Here is a 20018-nt window from a genome sequence, read left to right as displayed (position 1 = left end):
TTACTCCACTGTCTACAGGGAAGGGCCTTCAAAGTGAGTGGGACCAGAAATAGCATCCTTGGGCGCCTGGGTGGCTCAGTTGGTTAGGCGACTGCCTTCGGCTCAGGTCATGATCCTGGAGTCTCTGGATCGAGTCCCGCATCGGGCTCCCTGCTCGTCAGGGAGTCTGCTTCTCCCTCTGACCCTCCCCCCTCTCATGTGCTCTCTCTCTCATTCTCTCTCTCAAATAAATAAATAAAATCTTTAAAAAAAAAAGAAATAGCATCCTTGAGGAATCATTGTTTTTAGAATAAATCAGATATATAGAGAAGGAATGGTATCCTTCAGAGATGTGACAATGAGGCAAAGAAGGAAAAAGAGGAAAGAAATTAAGAATCTTGAAAAAAATTGTGAAAAGTTAGTAATAACCTTACCCACTCCTTATTATTATCCATCAGAGTACCTGTGTTTTATTAAAAAAAACAGAAGAGGGCACTCTTGAACTAGCAACCCCATCCATGAATTAAAGAGAAATAGAAAAAAAGCAGATTACAATTACACAAAAGTACTGTGAAATGATAACAGAAAATCTAAATCAAATAATTTCAGCTGCTGAATATTCTCCCCACCCAAAAACCATAAAGCAGAGAAGTGTAACATGATTCCTCAAACTGAAATAATATTCCCTAAGCATTTGGAGATATGAGGAAAAAAAAAAAACAACCTTGAATCAGAAGTTCAGAATCTAAAAACAAAAATGTATAAAAAGTCAGGATAAAGTTAAATAAGAATTAATTGAATTCAGGAGTTAGAAGAAAAAGAAGAAAAGTATATCAGAAATGAAGACTACATTACAAGGTATACAAGGGAAAATAGATTCAAATAAATATTTAAAAGTATTGCTTCCATCCTAACACTGACAGAAAAACAGAAAAACAAATCTATAAAATTTCTCAGGTTTATTCTGTGAAGACAGCTAAGACTGGACATGGTGGTAAGAAGACAACAAATATACACAGTAGCTGAACTGGCTGAAAGATGGGATTTCTCATGAATGGAGTGAGTGGAGGATAGGAAAATTCTTTGCCCAGGATTTTATACTATATTTACACCTATACCAATACCATTATAGGCCTGCTACTTCTAAGGGAGGAGAAATTCCTGCCTAAGACACAAGTCCGAGTTTTGCTGTGACAGAGAGTGAATAGAAACCCCACAGATGAGATGCTGGCATCCAGAGAAACTTTCCATTTCCCAGGAAGAGCATGGAGAACAAACAACAGCAATATACCATTGGAGGAAGGACAAGAGGGTGGAGAAAAAGCAGCCATATAGCAGAGTGTGTAGAGGGATGACTGAAAGCTGAGATGGAACAGAGGTACTAAGGAAAACCTCCAGCAACTCAGCACAAGACAATGTAATCCACCACTAGAAGAATTGAAGCCTATGATACAAGAAAGGTAACCAAGCAACATCAAAACCCAAATCCTGCTCAACCTATGACTAGTTTTTCTTAAATCCTGACCCTAATGACCTAACAGTCATTAATGACTAAAGCCTTATGACAAAAGAATAAATATCATAAGTGATACTTATTTCATTAAGTACTGTTCTACACATAATGTTCTACATACTATGTCTCTATGGTTCTACACATAGTGTTCAATAAAAAGGCATACAGTACACAGAAAGCAAGGAAAAACAATCATTTGTCAACAGATAGAGCAATCAACAGAACCAGATCAGATATGAACAAGATGTTGGAATTATTTGAGATTTAAATAACTATGATTCACATGTTAAAGGATCTAGTGGAAAAAGTGGACCACATGTATGAACAGATGAAAAATTTTAGTAGAGAGTCAGAAACTATAATGACATAATGAAGAATAAATGCTAGAATTACATCCACATACACATGGCACACACATCATCACAGATAAAAAGTGCTTTTGAACAGTTCAGAAAATAACCTGAAGCTGAGGAAAATATTAGTGAGAAAAATATCAGCAATGTATCATTCTTTAAAATCATCTAAACTGACATATAAAGGGAAAAAAAAGTGAGAAGAAAGGAACAGAGCATTCAGGAACTATGCAACAATATCGGATAGTCTAACATATCTTTAATTGGATCCTAGAAAGAAAAGAGTGAAAGATAGGAAATGGATAGAGGAACTATTTGAAAATATAATGGATAAGAACTTTCCAAAAAGAATGAAAGATATCAAACCACAGATCCAAGAAACTTTAAGAAGCCTCAACAGGGCACATACACACATACACTAGTCAAACCATTCTAAACTGCTTTTAACCAAAACAAAAATATTGAAGGAAGCCAGAAAAAGAAAAGATCAATTACATAAAAGAAACACACTGTTTTACAGACTACTTGTCAGAAACTATGCAATAATATAGCAACTGACAAATCAATCCTAAAATATTTAAAAAAATGCAAAGGATATGGAATAGTCAAAACATTTTTTTTTTGAAAGTAGCAGTATTGGTGTACTCTCACAACCTGATTTTAAGACTAACTATAAAGTTACAATAATGAAAATAACATGAAAATGGATAGAGACATCGATTAATAGAATGAATAGAAATAGACTCACACACATATAATCAGCTGATTTTTCACTAGATAATTCAGTGGTAAAGGGATATTATTTTTAAAATACGGTACTGGAGAGATCCCTGGGTGGCTCAGTTGGTTAAGTGTCTGACTCTTCATTTTGGCTCAGGTCATGATCTCAGGGTTGTGGGATGGAGCCCCACATCAGGCTCTGAGCTCAGTGGGGAGTCTGCTTGAGATTCTCTCTCCCTCTTCCTCTGCCCCTCCTCCCACTCACTCTCACATTCTCTCTCTCTAAAATTAATAAATCTTTAAAATAATATATGGTATTGGAATAATTTGATATCCATATTAAAAAAAGAAGCAAGCCAACAAAACAAAACAGAAACCCTCAACCTATTCTTCATACCAAATACAAAAATAAATTTGAAATGGAAAATAAGCCTAATGTAAAACTCAGAGCTGTAAAAATCCACAAGACACTAAGCTAGAAAACATAGGATAGATTTTTATGACCTTGAGTTAAGGACAGTTTTCTTAGACAGAATACAGAAAGCCCAAATCATAAAAGGAAAAAAAATACAAAATGCATAATTGAAAAAAACAGCCTTCTTCAGAATATATGAAGAACTTTTACAACTCAGCAATTAGAAAATAAGGAGCCTAATTTAAAAACTTGGCATAAGATTTAAGCAGATGGTTTACCACCATGGAGATACGGATTGCAAGTAACTACATGAAAAGATGCCCAATAACATATATCATTAGGATGGTGCAAATTACAAATATAATAACATATCACAACACACCTATTAGAACAGCTAAAATTAAAACAAAACAAACTAGCTGACAATACCAGGTGCTGCAGTGAATAGAGACCAACTATAACTCTCACACACTGCTGGTGTTAATGAAAATGGTATAGCCACTTTGAAAAACCATTTGGCATTTTCATATAAACTTAACTTACTCTTACCAACAACCCAACAGTCCTAGACCTAGGTATTAAAAAGGGCATGTACTGCATGGAGCACTGGGTGTTATACTCAAACAATGAATCATGGAATACTACATCTAAAACTAATGATGTAATGTATGGGGATTAACATAACAATAAAAAAGTAAAAAAAAATAGGGGGAAAAAAGGTCTGTTAAAAAAAACTAATGATGTAATGCATGGTGATTAACATAACAATAAAAAGTAAAAAAAATAGGGGGAAAAAAGGTCTGTTAAAAAAAACTAATGATGTAATGTATGGGGATTAACATAACAATAAAAAAATAAAAAAAAAACTAATGATGTAATGTATGGGGATTAACATAACAATAAAAAAATAAAAAAAAATAGGGGGAAAAAAGGTCTGTAAAAAAAACTAATGATGTAATGTATGGGGATTAACATAACAATAAAAAAATTAAAAAAAATAGGGGGAAAAAGGTCTGTAAAAAAAACTAATGATGTAATGTATGGTGATTAACATAACAATAAAAAAGTAAAAAAAATAGGGGGAAAAAAGGTCTGTTAAAAAAAAACTAATGTTTGTAATGTATGGTGATTAACATAACATAATAATAAAAAAAAGAGAGAAGAAAACACACACACACGCACACACACATCCGCATATCTGAATGCTTATAGTAGTTTATTCACAATTGCACCGAATTGGGAATAACACAAATGGTCATTACCTGGTTAATGTATAAACAGAGTCTTCTGTTCTCTTCCTACTTCTTTTTCATCAATGCACCAACTAAATAACAAAAGCAACAGCAGAAACTGTTTTTCTTTACATATTTTTCCCTTCTCCATTTTAACAATATAATAGCAAAAAAAAAAAAAGGAAAGAAAGAAATTTTGCAACAAAGGATGGTTCTCAATTTTCCATTTCACTGTTTGCATAGATATAACTGTGTGTGTGTGTGTGTATATATATACATATATATACATATATATATATATATATATATATATATATATATAGTTGACCCTTGAACAACATGTGCTTATAAGTTTGAATTGCATGGGTCCACTGATATGTGGATTTTTTCAATAAATACTGTCCTATAAATGTATTTTTGTCTTGGTATTTTCTTTTTTTTTTTAAAGATTTTTTATTTATTTGATAGAGACACAGCAAGAGAGGGAACGCAAGCAGGGGGGAGTGGGAGAGGGAGAAGCAGGCTTCCCGCTGAGCAGGGAGCCCGATGTGGGACTCGATCCCAGGACCCTGGGATCATAACCTGAGCCGAAGGCAGACGCTTAATGACTGAGCCACCCAGGTACCCCTCTTTCTTACTATTTTCTTAATAACATTTTCTTTTTTCAAGCTTACTTATTGTAAGAATACAGTATCTAATACATATAACATACAGCATATGTGTTAATCGACTGTTCACGTTACTGGCAAGGCTTCTGGTCAGCAGTAGGCTATTCATAGTTAAGTTTTGGAGGAGTCAAAATTATAAGTGGGGGTCAGTGATGCAACCCTTATGCTGTTCAAGGGTCAACTGTGTTTGCAGAATTTGTTAGGAGCCTGGAATTCTCTCATAATAAAATATCAGAAGCTGAACTGCATCCACTGCAACACAGTAACTACTGAAATTTTGTTACCACTTAAAAAATTGATTACAGAAAGTTAAGCCTTTTATATCATTTTCTGAGTATTGCATTTCTGTGTATTTTTAAAATCATTAAAATCATGTTATAAATCATTTCAGAAAATACTTATATGGCAGCCCTTTGGGATGGCAAATGACGTACAGAGGAGACTTATTCCTATGACTGTTCCTTTCAACTACTCCCAGGAAGCACTATTGGCTCGTGAATGGTTGTGGACAGGGGCATACCTAGAAATGTGGAGGCAGCAGAGGGCTGTCAGATTCTTCCTAGTTCAGGGACACTGGCCCCTGGGCTAGACTTCTTGGCAGGACCTTTGTGATAGATTTTTTTATGTCATATATCGTTCCACTATCCTACTATGTTCTAACATTTTCTTTAAAATTGGCACAAATTAGAAATAACAACAACTCAGAAACACAATTATGCTTTCAAGCAATTCCTATTTTTAAATTAGAGTACACTTCTGTATTTTAAACTTCCTTAAAATTATGTCCATATATTAGTATGACTTCATTTCAAATACCTAGGTGGGATCAGCGTTGCCGGGCTGGGTGCTCGAGGGCAGGGTTTGGTAAATTGGAGATCGGGGCAGACCTGGATAGGTTGTTATTTTGAGAAGATCTGACCAGAAGGGAGGAGAATACTGAATGTATGTTCTACAGATGGAGCTTTGGGATATTGAGAAAGCGGATTTTCCCCTCCTTTTTCCTTTGTTTATATTCCCCACTTCCTACAAATGCTCCTAGGACTTTGAATTCAAACCAGCCTATTAAATAACAAGGGATAGAGAAGTGAAACAAACATTAGTTGAACCCCTAGATTCCATAAAAAGGAATGACATTTAGACCATATACTCAAAACTTCACTACGTGCTTTTTATTACCTTATATAATCTTTTTTTTTTTTTTTTTTTTAAGTAAGCTCCGTGCCCAGGGTGGAGACAACACGGGGCTTGAACCCACCACCCTGAGATCAAGACCTGAGCTGAGATCAAGAGTCAGACGCTTAACCGAGCCACTCAGACACCCCTATTATCTAACATAATCCTCACAAAACTCCAACACACGAGAAATATGAAGTTTTACTTGTATCATGAACTAAATAGACTTGGCATGATAACCTAAACATGGCAGATACTGTCCTGTGTCTTTTCTGGAAATATGCATTTTGGATTCTAAACAGCATACAAACCTTTGGAAAAAGAACTATTTGAAACTGTCTGTAGTTGCATTTTGTCAGTTATGTGCAAAATTTAAGCAAGCACCTTGTGCAATCATCTTCTTAGAAGAACCACCAGGTTCCAGGGAACAATAGTAAATACTACCCTTGGGACCATACATCCAACACTTGCTTTTCCATAGTCTCTCTAATCTTTAAAAATCCTCAAGTTAAAACAAGCAAATATACAAAAACAGCCCCTCTTATTCATAATCTCCAAATACCATCCAGAGATAGTGTACAATTTTTTGAAATGCTAATCAGCAACTATACCTGCAGATAATATCTGCTGGGGTTCACATCTATTTAATTCACCAACCAGTTAATAAAACACCTTGGGTGTAAAGTCATTTAGAACCATGATACATGGAATCATATGGAGGCTGACTTATAAATAAAAGTATACTATTCTTTTCTTGACAGATTGTTCAAGGAATCTCAGAGAACTGAAAACTTCTATAAAGAATAACCCTTGTCTCAAGATAAAAGTCTTTTACTGGGATGCATGTTTAATTATGAGCCTCATATAATTGCAAAAATGTAGTAGACTTATTTGTTAGTAAGAGATGAATAGATAACCAATTTTCTAACATTTTTTCATAGAAAAAATTTTAGATTAGAAACTGGGATATAATTTCCCATACTTTCATATTGAGCTTGCCTACATTTTGAAAACATAAGTAGTTTGGGAGTCATATCTCTACCCATACTTCATAGGAGAGGGGGAAAAAAGGTACTTAGTGCTTTAACAGATAGTAAGATCTTACCATGTTTCATTCAAAATGTTTCAAAACAGTTTTCATTCTCCCCATAATCTTAAAAACATCCAGGAATTTTGAAGGTATTTTCATAAGGAGTTTTGAAATGTAGCTAATTTGGTGTTTTGTTAATTGAGTATCTTAAAGTAGTAGAGTTCAGAGACAGAATGGAAGCTCATCTGTTTTCAATAGAAGTAGAGATACATTCTCCAGCCTCCGAGGTATGTTCACATGGACAGATCAGTGGGATGTATTTCTGTGGATGTGGTTGGTTAAACTCCAGAAGTACACAGGAAGCATGAACAGAATGAGGAGCTCTGGGAAGATATAAATTCAGGCTACAAAGATTGAGAGGTCAAAGCCAGTCACTATACCCCAGAATCTTGGAAAGCTCACAGAAAGCACTATTTTTCTGAAGGACTGTAGGCAGCTTATTCCCCTCACTGCCACCCTCACCCCATGCACCCTCCAATCTCAAACTGTAGCTGCATAACTCTGGGCCCATTTAATTGGCCTTTTGCTCATTTGCAGGGCTGTGATTTTTAATCTGTTCCTTTAAGCTGGTCACACCTTCATATCAGACCCTTGACTCTCTACCAGTTTTTGAGGAGCAAATCTTAGCTGTCTACTCTTCAGCCAGCTTTCCTGAAAAGGACCCAGAAATTCTGCTTGAATGCCTTTTTCTTCCTCTTCCGATGAATTCCTGTCAGCCTCAGGATCCATATCAAATGTAAGTTGTCTAAAGAGACTTCTCCAATCTCATGGTCGGTCTGATCTCACAGTAATATTCATACCCACTCCACCCGATCCTGAACCACTTTGTAGCAACTATCATAACTGTCATGGATTAATTACCTGTGCAGTTACTTACTGTCTGCCTCCCTTGTTAGAACTTAAACTCCCATGGGCAGCAACTGTGTCTCCCTCCCCGTTTCTATTCCTAGTGTCATTGCCAGGGTGACTTGTCATTATAGCTGTTCAACTAATGTTTGTTGAGTGAATGAATAAAGGCTGTTTCTCCTTTGAAAAGATCACCCTCATTTATATCAGCTAGTAGAGCTATCTCTAGTCTAAATGGGAAATTTTTCTTGGGTCCTGTGCTATACATCTTCATTCTTAGCCTTTCCATCTCTGAGCTTTGTTTAACTCTTGAGATATAAACCTGAACAAAGACCAAGGCCCTAATATGTACTTACAATCCTGTTTCTGTAAGTTATAATTTATATTTATTACATCAATTTGAAATCATTCTGAGTCAAGTAGGATTATTCAAATTATTTTTATTGTGATACAAGACATATAAGCCTATATTAGATAAATACTAGGCATTTCAAGATAGTAATATAAAATATACTATTGAGAATTCTCACTTATAAAATGCAAATTTACATATGTCCTATTAATTTATAATTAAAGTAGTCATTACTGCAATATTTGAAATATGAAGTATGTTCCAACAGCTTTTCTTGGAGATGTTTTTTTCAATGCTGTAGTTCAAAGTTCTTCACAATCCTTAGCTTTCAGTTGGTATTGATTATGTTCTGATAGTAAATAATTTACAGATCTATTTGACAATTTACATCTAACAATATCAGAAAAAGCAACTGCATCTATTTTTGGTAGAAATGTGCATGTTTCCTAGTGAGAAAAAAAACCACTTGACTGGGATTCAGGAGCCTGGGATTTCAGTGGGAGTTTTGTTAATAAATGGTTTGGTGTCCATGGGTGAGGTAGCAAAGATCCCCTGAGCCTCTGTTTCCTGGTGTATAAAATGTGGATAGTCTAGTGTCTCCTAAACTGCATTGCTCCAGATACCAGTTCTGCGAGATGTTAGTCAGTATTCCGTAATAAAAATGTGGTAAAATAAACATGGGAAAATTGAGATAAATGAAGTTAGTAGGATTTTTTCCTCTGAGATTTCTTAAGACTCCTTATATATGATCTCCAGAATTAGGCAGTTTATGTATTATCTCCAAAGCGATTCGGCCATGGAACTCTTTTTAAAGAATTATCTATTGACATAGTTATGGCTAGTCAATAAACTATCTAAAATCCTTAAAATTCTAGTAGAAATTTAATTTATGGCTATAAAACTCTTTTTTTGGTGAAAACAACAAAAAAGGAAAGATGAATAATGGTGAGGAGAAGATGAGATTCAGATATTAAGGGAAATTTTATTAAGTACTATTGTTCCTGTTTTTAATTTTTAGATGATGAGAGGGGTTCTATATGTCTTACAAGATTGAATCCATCAAATATACTATTTTTCTCTTTATAAATTTTGGAAGCACAGAAAATGATAAAGAAAATGTGAGAACAGACAGTTATAAAGAAAAGAACCCACAATGGTAGGAAAGGTCTTAAGAATGGGAAAGTCTTGTCCCTCTTGTTCCTCGACGACGTAAGGCGAGTTGTGCAGGCAAATGCTGGCTTATGTATTTTCTCTGGATGCATAAGAATGTCTCTATTGTCTGCCCAAATCCCCTTAATCTCGATCCAACCTCTTTCATCCTAAGACTCCCAACACTTAGTGGGAACTGATGATAGATGATAGATCTTCAGCCCGACATCAGTAGATGGCAATAGCAACCACAAATCCCACGTGTCAAATGCATGCTACTGAAGGAATTTAATTACAGAAGAAAATCTTATCAATTGACAACATGAAATAATGCTGTAGAAATGGAACTTGGAGGTTGCTCAAAGAGATACAACCTTGTGCTTTTTGATAGACTTGAGGACAAAGAATTCAGTTGTGTGTAGTGGAGGCACATTTCATGCCTGTTGACTCCGCTGCTTGATCTACATATCGGCTTTGTCACCTACAAGGATCCTACCACGAACTTGGGTGTCCTCACTATGGCCACCGTCTGTCAGTGATGATGCATATAAGGGTTGTTTAGGGCAGAGACAGTCCTGACTCTGTTACTAGGCACCTCTAACTGGGTTAAGTGAAAGGCAGGGATCGGGACGCCTGGGTGGCTCAGTCTTTAAGCGTCTGCCTTCGGCTCAGGTCATGATCCAGGGTCCTGGGATCGAGTCCCGCATCGGGCTCCCTGCTCTGCGGGGAGCCTGCTTCTCCCTCTGCCTTTGTCTCTCTCTCTGTCTTTCATGAATAAATAAATAAAATCTTAAAAAAAAAAAAAAGAAAGGCAGGGATCAAATAAGTCTCTAAACACACGCACTACAACTGTATTTTGTTTTGAAACTTTTGTTTAGATTCTTCTTTCATTTCCTTCCAGGTATAGCTTGGCTTACCCTTGTACTCTTAAATTAGGTAATTAATCCACATGAATTAACATCAAAATGAAGCATTCTAGATGATATTCAACTTGGCTCTTAGGTTTTATCACCTATGACTGGCTAAAATTGACACATCCTATGAAAGTACTGTAATGCTTTGTTGAAAATTATGTATTTCATTTTTTTTGGCTATAGAAGGTATAAAGTAAGTCCAGGGGGTGTACATAGCTATCCTTAAATTTAGAAATATTTTTCCTTGTAATAGGTGAATGATTTTGATTTATCCCGGCATGCAGCATTTAATTTCTAGGTGATTCCAATACAATGAAAGATCTCATTCTGGACAATTATTCAATTCTTTTTTGATAAAAGTTATTAATTCACTTACCTATACTAAAGGAAGTAATTTGATCCATGAGTTGTTTATTAACATATGGTGAATGGTTATATCAGAAAAATGAAAGTCATCCAAATCTATTTTTCTTTTTCCTTTTTCTCTTTCTTTTTCTTTCTTTCTTTCTTTCTTTTTTTCTTTCTTTCTTTCTTTCTTTCTTTCTTTCTTTCTTTCTTTCTTTCTTTCTTTCTTTCTTTCTTTCTTCTTTCTTTCTTTCCTTCAGAGAGAGAGAGAGAACATGAGCAGGGGGAGGGGCAGAGGGAGAGAGAGAAAGAGAATATTTTTTATATAAAGATTTTATTTATTTATTTGAGACAGAGAGAGAGAGAGGAGAAGGGGGAGAGGCAAAGGGAGAGGGAGAAGCAGACTCCCCACTGAGCAAGGAGCCCAACACAGGACTCAATTCCAGGACCCTGGGATCATGACCTGAGCAGAAGGCAGACACTTAACCGACTGAGCCACCCCATTAGAGAGAGAAAATCTTAAGCAGGCCCCATGCTCAATGCAGAGACTGAGATGGGGCTTGATTTCACGACCCTGAGATTATGACCTGAGCCTAAATTAAGTCTGCCGCTTAACTGACTGAGCCACTCAGGTGCCTCCAAATCTATTTCTTAATTGAAAAAGAAAGGAGAAAAAACATGAGAGGGCAAGTTCCAAAAATTCCCTTTACCTGAAATATTTTGGTGACAATAATATATTTTGAGGATTTCCATTTTGGAACAATGCTACTTGAAACCTAAGTCATGAGAGTCATCTCATGCATTACCAGTTAAAATCATAGTAATCCTCTCAGACACGTGTGACATGTTCCTTTTCACCTTAGTTTTTGAGGACAGCTCGAAGGACAAATTAATGGCATTGCCTTTATGAAAACACTGTTGGATAAATACACCATGCCCTAAATACATCTACCTTCCTTTATCTTCAATAATGGCAACGTCCCTTATTCAGTTCATATGATCTGCAGTTCACATCTGTAATCTAAAATCAAATTTCAATCTCCTAATAATTTTAAACAAACAAACAAAAAAATCTTGTGGGAAAACTTTTGAAAAGAACTTGGCACGTGGGCTTAAGTTGCTTTCGTTAGCACCAGAGTAGGTAGTTATTAACCTTTCATTCTGCTATTTATTACTACTTTATAAAGTTACTAACCAGATTATCCATTTAGTAGGATAAGAAAGTCAATACTACATATTCCAGGTTATATTATTTTTGGTATAAATTATTCAGATGATCAAACTGATTCTTTAATTATGTAGGCTTGGCCAAGAAGTTACCTCCCTAAGTGAAATTCAAGCCACACAAAAAAGGAAAGTTACCTGCACATAAGAAGCTCCTTTTTGTTTATTTCTGCTGAAAAAATAACCTCAGTGGCTTCTGTTACTTGAAATTCAGCCTAACTTTCAAAGAAAACTTAGTTTTGTATCAGAAAAACATCTCCCTATAGGCTAATTGCATATATTGGAAGGGAACTTGATCTTTTTTCATTCTTTAAATTACAACTCATTTATTTAAAGGAATACTTGTCAAAAGAAAGCTTTAAGTAGTGAGTTAAAAAAGCAGTGTTAAATAATTGAATTGACTGTGATAAAATTGCCTTCGTTTAAATAGACTAGTCTGTTTAATGAATTGTGCTTTTATAGGGTGAGATAAATCTAATGTGAACTCAAGTGGCTACACCAGAAACATTGAATTTGGATAGCCTAGAAGAAAGTCGAAATGAGGCATTTATAATAATGAAGTTACATGTGATTTTATTAAAATTGTCTTTGATTACAAAACAGCGTTTTCTGCCAGGTTAATAATAATGAACTTAAAATATTATCAAGAATCTTACACACATATTGAACAATTCAGATCACTTGAAGAGGAAGTCCTTTATTTGTTGTTTTTTCTCATGTAAAAATAATAACTCAAGCCTTAATTAGGAACATAGCACTTAACTTTCAATTTTTAGGTTGAGACTTAACTTACAAACCTTCAACATTGCAAGAAATCATTTTGGCAATGAGATTGTGGCAGGAAATTAATTTTGTATTTTAAAGTAAAATACTTTCCTGTTTAATGTTGAAAAGGGTTTTTATAACATACCATTAAGCTACCAGGCAGTCCGCCGGTGTAGCAAGGCTTGGTTATCACTTCAAAAGAGAAACTTAGCTGGAACATTTTGTAGCCTTTGATTATACTTCTTGTGTTGTTAAGTGTTGAAATATATTTTATGTGCTTAAAAACAGAGAAGCAACGTGAAGGGGAGAAAACTAAGCTAAAACAAGTACAAACATAAGGATCTGTTCTCATCAAAAAAGAATCATGAACTAAGACTGGATGATGGAGTAGGCTGGCAATTCATGTTCAGATTGGCGGAATGGTGTAGACCAAATTCTTTGTTACATAGGTCAAGGCTGAAAGGAGAGTAGGGAAAGATATTATCAGTTTACACATACCATTGAACCATTCCACAATTTAAGAGCTATCTCTTCTTTTTATCTGACCCACGAAATTCCTATTTTAGTACTTATTATCTGAGAAGTAGCTTGTTAACTTAAGGCAAAAATTCCTTTCACCATCCACACAGAGACTTCCTGCTTGGTATTTAGGTTTTTACTCTGAGGAGTTTCTAATGATTGGAGGGAAAAATATGAAGTCAAATTCAAGTTTAAAATATGTGACAAGTTTTCAATATGTAAAATTCTGATATTAAAGTCACAGTCTAGTTTATATTAGTGAGCAAATTGGGAATTTGCTCAATTACATTTCCAAACCTGATGTTCTTTAATTTTAGGACATTTCATATAGACTTTTTTATAATTGGAACTTTAGGGTTTTTTTTTATTATTACAGAAGTTATATATGCTTGCTATAGAAATTTAAAATGACAGAGAAGAAAGTAAATAATACTCATAATTCCATCCATTTATCATACATTCCATAACAACTTGAGTGCCTGATATGTACAATACATATTTTGTGACTTTATGGAGTTTGTGGAATATTAGAAATAACAGATATTAAACAGATAGTCACAAAAAGGACTATATGATTGCAACAGATTCCAATTCTATGGAAACAGAGTCCAAGATTCTCCTAGGATGCGTAAAATGCGGAGCTATTCTAGACTAGGGGGAGGGGTGGTGTGCCGTGAGGATGTGTTTTCCTCTGAGGTCTGGGCAGAGCCAGGATAAGAGGATGGGAGTGATGAATGGAAGAAGAGCATTCTAGATGGAAGGAACTGCAGATGGCCAGGCCCTGAGGCTGGAAGGCCATTGGCATGTTCCCAGAGGCCCAAATGCCTGGAGAGTGGGGAGCAGAAGGGAAAGTGACACAGACAGAGCTGGAATAGTAGGTCGGACTCAGATCACATGGCACCTTTTACATCATATGAAGGAAAGCGACTGTCTTCTAAAAACAATGAGAGATAAATATATGTTAAGAAAAAAAAAGAAGAAGATAGTAGGAGGGGAAGAATGAAGGGGGGGAATCGGAAGGGGAGACGAACCATGAGAGACTATGGACTCTGAAAAACAAACTGAGGGTTCTAGAGGGGAGGGGGGTGGGACGATAGGTTAGCCTGGTGATGGGTATTAAAGAGGGCGTGTTCTGCATGGAGCACTGGGTGTTATGCACAAACAATGAATCATGGAACACTACATCAAAAACTAATGATGTAATGTATGGTGATTAACATAACAATAAAAAAGTAAAAAAAAAGTAAAAAAAAAACAATGAGAGATAAAAAAATATTAATAGTTTGAGTCAACATGTTCTCTCCTGCTCTTTCGCTTTCATTATTTTTTTAGAGGATCAGACATTAAGTACTGTTTGTAACTTGCTCATCTCACTACTTTGTAATCTATCATCTATATTTATTAAATGTTCTTCCACAACAATTTTGTTTGTAATAATTAGTTTCATTATATGGATTTTTCATAGTTTACTTAAACACACTCCTACTACTTTATACCTTTGAGTTTTTTGTTGTTTTAGCTATTATTAATACTGATGTGATGACCGTTATTGTGGAGACATATTTGTACACGTTCGTAACTGTTTCTTTGGGAAAAATTTGCAAACAGCTCAACAGGATTTCTCTGTCAAAGGATAAGGACATTTGCAAGCTTTTAATATGAATTGCCAAATTGCCTTCCAGAAAGACTGGAACAATTATTTCCATGGTAGTATAAAAGACCATCTGTGGCAAATACACTTTTTGAGCCTAAGTTATAGAGATGATTGGGGGAAATTTTCAAGTTCTATGAGATAGTTTTGAATAGCTATTTGCAAAACTGGAATTTACTTGGAGATTCTTATTTGATAATTAAATTTGAGCCATGTGCCTGGAAATCTATAAAATTTCCAACCTCCTATCTGATTGTTTTCAGATAAGAATGAATCATGGGCAATGATCACTAAAATATGTTGTCAGCTCCAAAGTTTGTAGGTGACATGTAGTTTTTTTTAATTTTACATTTGTATAGGTAGTGAAAAATTTTAATTTATACATAAGACACATATGGAAACTCCAAATACTAAAAATATGAATTTGGCACAAATTATTGAAATTAACAATTAACCATCTTTGAGGCTGTACCCAAAAATACTAAGGATAACACAAAGAAATTCAAAAACAGATCTTAAAAGTGTCAAGAAAAATTAGAAAAATATCCTTTACTCAGTATGATTAAGTCTAGCCTCAGATGCTCCAAGCTATTTTTAAGCAATTGCTTGAAATTTTCAACACTAGGACTGATATGCTATCACACGGTTTCTCACTAATTCCAGCTCTGACTCTTGGCAATATACCCCAGCTTTGATCTGCCTCCGGCTCTTTGGCTTCCACATTCAGATTTTGTTCTCTCTAGCTTTTACTCATTGCTCTCCTTAATGGATTTTGGCTTCTCTTGACGTTCTGGGTTTTCTTACTCTGTCAACCTCAGATGGGCAGAGCTTCCTTACCCTCATGCCTCAGCTCACTCCACTATGGCTGTTTCGAGGGCACACACCTGGGAACCATCAATATGACAGTCCTGGCCTTGTCATCTTTGAGTTGGGGCAGATATTTGAACAAATAAGGTATATATTTTCTTAAACTGTTCAAAGAGTTGTGTAAATTTCCCAATAAACCATCAGATATTTATGATAATTTCTTTTCATGCAGTTTGGGGAAAAATATAAAATAAAACAAAATAAAATATAAAATATAAAAGACACATTTCCTATCTCCATGACATTTATGGCCAATGCTTACAGTTGCATGTAACTTAGAACTAACAAATTAATATTTTCCTTGAATTAATAAGTGGGGATACCGTATTTTATAACACAATCACCTTGAGAGTGACATAGACGTGTGCTGCAGACATACATAATTAAGTGCTAAATTAAGTGGCTAATTCAGTAAAGGCTCTAGGAGTTCAAGAAGGGAGGGAGCACTCAATGAGTGTTTGAGTAGTTAGGGCAAATTTCTTGGCTAAAATGGGCCTCAAGAGTAAATATTATTTAGGTAAATTGAAAGGAGAAGACAGTATTCAGAGGAAGGGAACCATTTTGGCAAAATGAAGGAGCATGACATGATGCCTTGAAACATTTTAATAGTGTGTTCAAGTTTTCCCATACTGTGCTGTGACAATTGATAAAGTGTGTTTTTCTTTAGACATAAAATTAATTATCCAACTGACCCACCTTTGTTGGGGGATGTACTTTTTAACTCTATTTCCTAATAATGATGATGGCTTTATTCTGCCTCATCCTGTTTTATTCTTACTCAGGACCATGTGGGGCTCATAGAATGAGATCTTGTAAAATTATTTCTAAGCAAAGCAAATTGAATATAAGCAAATCAAATGGAGCAAATAGTTATTTAATCCTTCCATTTCGTCAGCCTCTTGGTTATTTTTTTACTCTTTCTCTTGCATACCACAATCAAATGCTTATCACAAAAAAATTAGCGTTCACAATTATCCTTCAGTTTTCCTTTCAGTTCCTTATTCAGGTCCCTCTGAACTTCAACCATGGAATAGGATACTATTCTTTCAGCTGGTCTCTCTGATATCATTTCTCTCTACTCCAGTTCATAGACAGCACAGTAACTAACATATTGTTAAAAATACTGCTTTTATTTTTTTCCTGATCAAAATCCCTATATCTGTTTTCCATCACCTGAAGGCAGAGTCCTCCATGGTCCAGCCCTGTCATATCTCCCACTAGTGCCCCACAAGGGCACTCTCACCCAAATGATGTTCATCAAAAACTCGCTGGTGTGGTTACACCTCCCTTTGTCCCATTCCCCAGTGTGGAGTCCTTCCACTTTTCCCTTCTGAACTCATCGTGGCCAGTTTCACTATGCACTTCCTTCTTCATTAAGCAAACTGTCCTGTAGACATGCTACTGCACAGCTGACTCCTTTTCTGATCAGTCTTGTTTCCAGAGCTTTCTTCCACTATGTCTAAAGTTGAAATTAAAACTTAGGTGGCATGTACAATCTATCTATCGTTATTTATATTCTTCCGTATTATCTGGCTGAGCTGATTAAAAGATAATCTCTTTGAAGACAGAAATGACTTTCCATCTCCCACCCCCACATAGTGGGACTTACGTATGACATTTGAAAATCCTGGATCACATTCAATTTGTTTCTTAGGTATTCTTTAAAGATCATGTGCCTCGCTGGTAATAGGAAAAAGAAGAAAAAAGGAAGGAATGAGGGAGATCTGCTTTTCATATACTGGATGCTCTGTTTGTCAAAATTTCTTGAGAAGTTCACACTGTTCAACTGTTGCATTCACCTTGATCTCTTCAGTAGCATTTCAGAGCTTAATAACAGAAACTACCACTTCTCCAGTGGTTCCTATGTGCCAGGCATGACACCGAATGTTTTACAGGAATTATCTCATTTAACATTCACTCTATTTGTAGGAAATAGACATTACTATGCACATTTTGCTGAGGAGCAACTGGAAGCTTTCAGATCAGTATCAGAACAAGTAGATGGTTAAAATTAAGATTTTAATTCAGCTGGCTCAATGCCTTTTTCTTTCTTCCCCAAATTTCTGTTATCAAGAAGATTCTTCAATGGACCAAAATGGAATTCTTGTACTTCTGTAAAGCTGAAAGAGATGTATCATGTAGGTGATTTGGGAAGAACATTTTCCTTTTTTGGAGGGAAACCTGATTCCTTGATTACACAAGGTGATAGGAGCTAGATGAAAAGCTTGTCCTTAAATCAGGGTAGCATTTGTTCTGATCAAGTAGAATATTGAAAGGTGATCGGCTTTTATAGCTAGACATGACATTTGCTGGTGCATTGATCTGTTACTTCCAAGTATAAATAGTTCTTATTTTCCTGCTTCTAGCCACAAGATTATTGACTTCCATGGAAGATGGGGGAAGACACTGGAAGTAGAATATAGAAGATTAGAAATGGAGCTCTCTGAAAGGATGAAACATTTTAGAAAATTGATGGAACAAAAAGATTTTTATTATCCTGCTTCTTCTTATTCTGTCACCATGAACTTTTTCCCCCTGTAAAGGAATCTATCTTCCCAAGTAGGGAAAAATGATTTTTAAAAAGATAAGCCTGAAAAAATTAATTTAAACTTAGCCATATTAGGGTGGCATTAAGGCACTCCCGGGTATATTTTATTGGTCCATTAATATAGGCCCCGAGTGGTTGAATACACCTAAGGCATGTACTGTATTAATGAACCAATAAAACATGCCCTGGAGTGCCTTAATGATATATTACAACCATTTCTATTACATACATAAATGCACTATTTGCTGGCTGTCTTGCATAGTTTTAAAGAAAATCTTCAATTAACCAAAAATATTGCATCAAGAACTCTTACCCACAATAAAAAAAGGGCAACAAAGAATCCTGTAATTAACTCACTGGGCTAGTTATCCATGAGGTGATTCTGGATTGATTTAATCTTTGGAGCTTTTTCATTATAATACTTAGGAAGAACTAGTTCTTTGGATTTAAAATTGGATATTTGAGGAAAGAAAACAGATGAAAGCTGACAGAATTCATGCTGATCTCCTTTCTTACTTAAAGTATCCAACCCTGGCTTGTGGTTATGAAATTAAATAGGTTTTAATGACTGGATCCAAGTATTAGCCCTGTGTGTCCTCATTGAAAGAATATCTTTTAGGCATTTGGAGAAATTTTTTGCAGAACAGTAAGGAATGCAGCACACCCATAGGCTAATGTGACAGGATTGGGAGAAACATATGGGATCATGTGAAAAATGTCTTGTCCTGACCAATGTAGTGTCCCACTTATTTAACTCAATGTCAGCCCTCCTGTTTTTTTCACTGGAGCCATTAACATGGACACATTTCTGTGAGTGGGAGAAGGTGAAGGAGGAAATGGAGAGAAGGAGATGTAATGATGATGATAATCATTAGTTTAGAGATAATTATACACCAGACAATGTTTTAATTATTTTTATATCTGTTATCCTTTAGTCTATGCAACAACCCTATGAGGGAGCTTTTTTTTGTATTTATTGTATTTATTGTATTGTATTGTATTGTATTGTATTGTATTTATTGTATCGATGAGGTACCCAAAATAAGAATAGAAACTCTTCCACAAGGTAGAGCTTGGGCTTGATCCAGGCCATCTGAATCCAAAGCCTATACTCAAAGCTTGATGTGGCCACTATGAGAAAAACAGAGAAATATTAAGTTAATGCTTTCTTTGGATTGCAAGCACCTTTAAAGTCATTTCTTTTTTTTTTTACTTTTTTATTGTTATGTTAATCACCATACATTACATCATTAGTTTTTGATGTAGTGTTCCATGATTCATTGTTTGCTTATAACACCCAGTGCTTCATGCAGAACGTGCCCTCTTTAATACCCATCACCAGGCTAACCCGTCCTCCCACCCCTTCCCCTCTAGAACCCTCAGTTTGTTTTTCAGAGTCCGTCATCTCTTACGGCTCATCTGCCCCTCCGATTTCCCCCCCTTCATTCTTCCCCTCCTACTATCTTCTTCTTTTTTTTTTTCTTAACATACATTGCATTATTTGTTTCGGAGGTACAGATCTGTGATTCAACAGTCTTGCACAATTCACAGTGCTCACCATAGCACATACCCTCCCCAATGTCTATCACCCAGCCACCCCATCCCTCCCACCCCACCCCCCACTCCAGCAACCCTCAGTTTGTTTCCTGAGATTAAGAATTCCTCATATCAGTGAGGTCATATGATACATGTCTT

This window comes from Leptonychotes weddellii, chromosome 8 (genome assembly GCF_054177405.1).
Source record: "Leptonychotes weddellii isolate Sample4059 chromosome 8, ASM5417740v2, whole genome shotgun sequence".
Taxonomy (NCBI): domain Eukaryota; kingdom Metazoa; phylum Chordata; class Mammalia; order Carnivora; family Phocidae; genus Leptonychotes; species Leptonychotes weddellii.
This window is presented reverse-complemented; position numbering follows the sequence as displayed.